The sequence below is a fragment of the Physeter macrocephalus genome, chromosome 20, assembly GCF_002837175.3.
Source record: "Physeter macrocephalus isolate SW-GA chromosome 20, ASM283717v5, whole genome shotgun sequence".
Classification (NCBI taxonomy): Eukaryota; Metazoa; Chordata; class Mammalia; order Artiodactyla; family Physeteridae; genus Physeter; species Physeter macrocephalus.
Genome location: NC_041233.1, coordinates 76,920,042 through 76,926,393, shown reverse-complemented (window position 1 = coordinate 76,926,393; position 6,352 = coordinate 76,920,042). Strand labels below are relative to the sequence as shown.

The window sequence follows — 6,352 nt, the reverse complement described above, 5'->3', positions numbered from 1 at the left end:
GGCCACAACGGTGAGAGGCCCGCGTACCCACCCCCCAAAAAAAAAAAAAAAAAAAAGAAAAGAAAACTCATAGAAGTAAGCATAGGGGTACATCTTCATGGCCTCAGATTTATCAAAGGATTCTTAGATATGACACCAAGAGCATGAGCAAGAAAAGAAAAAATAGGTAATTTAGACTTCATCAAAATTAAGCTTTTGTGCTTCACAGGATACCATCAAGAAAATGCAAAGACAACCCACAGAACGGAGAGAAAACATTTGCAAATAATATATCTGATAAGGGCCTTATATCCAGAATAAAGAACTCTTACAACTCAATGATAAAAAAGACAACCCAATTTAAATATGGGCAACAGATCTGATATATATTTCTCCAAGGAAGATACGCAAATGGCCAGTAAGTACATGAAAAGATGCCTGACGTCATTAGTCACCAGGGCACTGCAAATCAAGACAGTAATTATACGACTTCACCACCCACTGAGATGGCCAGAATCTAAAAGTCAGATAATAACAAGTGTAGGAGAGGATGTGGAAGAATCAATGCTCACACGATGCTGGTGGGAATGTAAAATGGTACAGCTGCTTTGGAAAACAGTCTGGCAGTTCCTCAAATGATTAAAACTAGTTACCATATGACCCAGCAATTCCACTCCTAGGTATATACCCAAGTGAAAAAAGCCAGTCACAAAAGAGCACATATTATATGGTTTCATTCATGTATTTCCAGAATAGGGAAATCTGTATAGAGAGAAAGTTGGTTAGGGGCTGCTCAGGGCTGGGGAGACGCGGGGAGGGCAGCTAAATGGTGAGGGGGGGGTACACGGTCTCTTCTAGAGGAGGTGCAAATGTTCTCAAATTGACTGATGATGATGGTGTGTCAATGTACTAAAACCCCTTGAATTGTACACTTTAAATGGGTGAATTGTATGGTTGTGGATTCTATCTCAGTAAAGCTGTTTTTTAAAGACCACATTTAAAGAGAGTGATAAAAGCTAATATGGAAAGCTGACATCTGACAGAGGTGGCATTACAGATCAGAGGGGGAGGGGTGGGCTATTAAAAGATGGTGTTGGAACAGCTGGCTATCCACATAGAAAATAAAATTAAATCCCCCGCCTCACGTCACGCACACACAGCAAATTTGTGTATATTTAGGATCTGAATGTGCAAACCAAAACTTTAAAACTTCTGGAGAAGAATGTAGAAGGCCAGTTTTCTAACTATGGGGAGGGGAGGATGTCTTAAACAAGATACAAAATGCAGAAACCATAACAAAATGAAAATTGATCAGATTAATAAATCTGATTATAATTCAATTTAAAACTTTTGTTCAACGAGACACCATACACAAGGTGAAAAGACAAACCACAGACTGGAAATAAATGTTTGCAACACAGGTAACTGACAAAGGATTAGGAGCACAATGTATAAAAGATTATTACAAACTACTTTTAAAAAGACAAGCATCCCATGGTAAAGTGAACAAAGGATATGAATAGGTAATTCACAAAAAGGAAACTTGAATGGTCATTAAACACTGAAAAAGCGCTTAACCACACTGAAAGTACAGGGAACGCAAATTATATTAAAACAAGATATTATTACACACTTTTCAGGTTTGGAAAAATTTTTTTTTAAATAAATACCTCATGGTACAAAGAATTGGCAAGGACGTGGGAAAATGGCATTCTTTTCCATTGCTGGAGGGGACAGAGCTGGGCACATCCACTTTGGCGTGATTGGCATATCTAATTAGTAAACTGTGAACCCCGTTCGCTGAGCCAGTTCTCCTGCTTCAGAATCAGGGCTTGGCTAAACTTCCCTGATGACAGTAATCACTGAAATCCTGTTGAAAGAACGAAAAGATTCCCCGGGTCTAAAACTCAGACCCACCAGGGACAGACCTGGTAATATGTATATTTAACAAGCTCTCCAAGGTGATGCTTATTACCCAGCAAGTGTGGGGAAAATTGTTCTAAAGAAAACCTAGCCCATTTTCACAGGAGGCATGCCAACACGGCTCACCACAGTATGATTTATAATCGTGAAAACACCGGAAACCATCTACACGTCCATCAGCAGGAGACTGGAATACAAATTGTGGGACAGCCATACATTGAAATACGCTCCCACACAACTCCAGCCTCTTTCCTGGCCAACCCTGAAATGCTCATTTCCAGAGGCTGGCCAGGCCTCTAAATAAATATGTCCTATGTGTGATTTTCCCTGTTGGTGCCATGTTGCATGAATACAGTCGAGGGAAACTGGAAGGAGTTCAGTGCTGGGATTCTTCTACCTTTCCAGTAGCTGACTCTTTCCATCAAGAGGCGGAGGGAATCACCCTCGCCAGCTCCATGATGGCGGCGGGCTGCCTAGAGCAGGAGGGCCTTCTGCGGGAGGTGCCCCAAACCCTGGTGCGTAAGATGCTCCTCCAAAGAAGGGTTCTGCGGTCAGACGTGTTTGGGGATGCGGGCTGCCCCGCCCTTCTCGGCCTCACAATGCCTGTCTCCATACTGCAGGCACCGGGGAGACCTGCCTTACAGAGACTCAGACGCGACGACAGCGTCGGGACACCTTCGGGGATGCGGCTGGAATTGTGGGCATATTAGCCCAAAGCAGCCCAGCCTCTCCCTGATTACTCGCCTGCAGAACCCTTTCCACGTGACCGCCTTTCCTAGAAATCCCTCTGGTCCTCGATGGGGCCTCCAAGCAGCCAGACACGGGTGGGACCAAAAGTAAGTGATGCAAAGAACTCTTTTTCCAAAGGCCAGAACCTCAGTGTGTGAGCCACGAGTAGGTGGTGCTGGCGGCCGGGCTGCCTGGGTGGTGGAGGCGGTGGGAGCGCCGGGGCAGGGGGCAGAGGCCCAGCCCTCCGGGCACTCACAGCTGCTGCTCAGGCTGCGCCAGCTTCGGACGTGCAGCCGAGCGGGCACGTCCTGCGGCCGGCGGCCCCACCTGGGTCCCCACCTGGGACCCCTGGGGTCTGTGCCCCCCTCAGCACCTGAGCGCAGTTCATAAATGGCACACAGGGGGTGTCCTTCCTGACCCCCTCTCTCCTCAGCCCTGCCCGGGACCCCAGGCCACGACTGCGCCCCGCGGCTCACCTGCCAGGGGAGGGCCTGGCAGAATGTGGGTGAGGCCCTCGGTCCCCGCGCAGCACACAGCCGGCAGCCCCGTGTGGAGGTGCGCCCCAGGAACCAGGGCGGGGTGACGGGGACGGGTCTGCCAGGGAGGGCTCCCCAGGGCCCTGGAAACCGGAGGTGGCCCCCCGGAGAGTATCAAGAGCGACAGTTTATGAACCTAATTCAGTTTTTTCTTTGGATCAATAAAGTTTCCGGGTGGGCTCATTCCAGGGGACGTCTTGCTTTCAAGAAAAGGTTGGACGGAGGACAACGCTGCGTGGGGGGGCTGGGGTGGGAGGGCGCTCCCCCGCCCAGGGCGCTGAGGTACGGCCAGGGGCCAGCCCGTCTCCGGCTAGAGCTTGGGTGAGCCACCCTGGCCTTGGGCCTCAGGGCCCGAGGGGGCCAGGAGCAGCCAGCCCACCTGGCTCAGCTCCTGCTCAACCACAAACCGGGCAGGTCGGCACCTCTCTGGTCCTCGTCCCCCCAGCTCTGAAGTGGGGAGGATAACGGTTCCTACTTCATACGCACTCAAGGGGGACTATTGTCATTATTCAATTTCCCGACTGTTAGAATGCAAATAATAGCGCCTGCTTTGTCTCCTCTGGTGGTGGAAAGGACACGCACGTGAGCGCTCAGGATGACAAAGGCTGGCCGTCACCGTGACACGGGCACATGGAGACTTGGCCTTGGTCCGGCATTCGGCAGCCCACCTGGGGCACAGGCCAGATTGGGGGGGCGGGCAGGCAGAGCCTGGGGGCTCGTCGGCTGTGGAAGGAGAGAGCGGGGGATGGCGGGGCTCTCCCCAGGCCGCACAGACGCTAGCCGCGGGTGCCCCGTCCGGGACAGGCCTTACTGGGACTGGCACCCCAGCCCGGAGAAGCTCTCCCCGGTCCTCTGGCCGTGCCCTGCTCAGGGAGGAAGGAGGTTTGTGTGTGCATATGCGCGGGGGGGCCCGGGAGACGCCCGCACCCACGTTCCTGGCAGGCCTGGGGGCAGGCTGTTGGTGGGGGGTCTGGCCCCCTGCATCTCCTCGCTGCCTCACGCTTCGTACCAGCCTTAACGTTCTGCCGGGTTCTTAACGTTTCTTTCTTTAAATATATTTCTGGGAAAGCTGTGTTTTTACTCTCGTCCTGCCAGGTTTGTGTGCACTCCTTCAGGCGGTAAAATCTCCATATGAAGTCACCATCCTCGGCAGCTCATAATCAAAACGCCGGGTGTTCAGATAACAAAGCGATTAAGAAAACCAGGCCTGAGCGCTCTGGACAACGTGGAAATGACCAGTGCCTTTGGGACCCACGGTTTCCTTCGGCTCAGACCTCCCCTCCGTCATGCGAACGGCTGACGGCTGAACATCGCGGCAGACGCACAGGGCTGTGAGCCGCTCCGTGGGCCAGGAGGCCGCCTGGAGTCCTTGCCCAGCCCCGGGCCCTGCTGTCCAAACGCGTCCCCACTTCTGCTCATGCAACACCTCGATCTTGGCTTTCCAGCCTCCGGAACTGTGAGAAGGTACGCGTCTGTGACGTAAGCGCCCCAGTCCGTCCAGCCCGAGCAGACAAGAGACACGGCATCCGCGCAGAGGAAGGGAGGCAGCCCACGTGGCATGCCCCTGGGGGAACAGTGACCATTCTGTAGAATGTCCCTCAATTGTTTTGTTTTTTTAAACAGATTTATTGACATACAATTCACATACCACATCAATCACCTATTTAAAGTGTACAAATCAATGGGTTTTGGTGTACTGCATTACTAATTTTTCTAAATCGTGGTAAAATATGTAGAACATAAAATTTGCTATTCTAAATAGCAATTTACATTTTTAACAGTACAGTTCAGTGGCACTCATGACATTCACAATGTTGTGCAACCATCACCACTGTCTAGTGCCCACAGGTTTTAAAACACCCCAACAGAAACCGTGTTCCCATTAAGCAATAACTCTCCATCCCCACCTTCCCCCAGCCCTTGGCAACCACCATTTGACTTTCTGTCTCTGTGAATTTGCCTCTTCTGGGTATTTCACATAAGTAGAATCATAGAGTATTTGTCCTTTTCTGTCTGCTTATTTCACTGAGTGTCACGTCTCAAAGGTTCATCCATGTTGTAACATGTGCCAGAAATTCATTCCTTTTTATGGCTCAATAATACCATCATAAGGTGTGGCCAACAAGGGATTAGTCTCCAAAATTTACAAACAGTTCAATGCAGCTTAATATCATCAAAACAAACAACCCAATCAAAAAATGGACAGAAGACCTAAATAGACATTTCTCCGAAGAAGACATACAGATGGCCAAGAGGCATGTGAAAAGCTGTGCAACACTGCTAATTATTAGAGAAATGCATATCAAAACTACAATGAGATATCACCTAAGACCAGTCAGAATGGCCATCATCAAAAAAATCTGCAAACGATAAATGCTGGAGAGGGTGTGAGGAGAAGGGAACCCTCCTACACTGTTGGTGGGAATATAAATTGGTACAGCTACCGTGGAGAACAGTTTGGAGGTTCCTTATAAAACTAAAAATAGAGCTACCTTATGATCCTACAATCCCACTCCTGGGCATATAGCTGGAGAGAAACATGGTCCGCAAGGATACATGCACCCCAATGTTCATTGCAGCACTGCTTACAATAGGCAAGACGTGGAGGCAACCTAAATGTCCACTGACAGAGGAATGGGTAAAGAAGATGTGGTACATATATATATAACACAACAGAATGTTACTCAGCCATTAAAATGAATGAAATAATGCCACTTGCAGCAACACGCGTGGACCTAGAGATTGTCATACTGAGTGAAGTAAGTCAGACGGAGAAAGGGAATGCGGAATCTAAAAAAAGGAGATACAAATGAACTTATTTACAAAACAGAAACAGACTCACAGACTTAGAGAACGAACTTATGGTTACCAGAGGGGAAGGGTGGGAGGAAAGGATACTTAGGGAGTTTGGGATTGACATGTACACAGTCCTATATTTAAAACGGATAACCAACAAGGACCTACTGTATAGCACAGGGGACTCTGCTCAATATTATGTAACAACTGAAATGGGAAAAGAATTTGAAAAATAGATACATGTGTACATATAACTGCATCACTTTGCTGTACACCTGAAATTAACACAACATTGTTAATCAACTATACTCCAGTATAAAATGAAAAGTTAAGAAAGGGCTTCCCTGGTGGCGCAGTGGTTGAGAGTCCGCCTGCCGATGCTGGGGACA

The 6,352-nt window shown here is 48.9% G+C and overlaps 1 protein-coding gene across 7 annotated transcripts in view; it reads left to right on the top strand.

The window, feature by feature from the left end:
- EEF1AKMT2 (EEF1A lysine methyltransferase 2) overlaps positions 1-6,352 on the top strand; it is a 202,441-nt gene that overhangs the window by 191,097 nt on the left and 4,992 nt on the right. For 6 of the 7 annotated variants that reach the window (XR_008616169.1, XR_008616175.1, XR_008616173.1 and 3 more), the window contains exons 4-5: positions 2,523-2,738; positions 4,263-4,631. The gene's annotated coding sequence lies outside the window, so the exon portion shown is untranslated. Of the gene's footprint in view, positions 1-2,522; positions 2,739-4,262; positions 4,632-6,352 lie in introns of those variants that run through there. The other variant, XR_008616177.1, reaches the window with a different exon arrangement.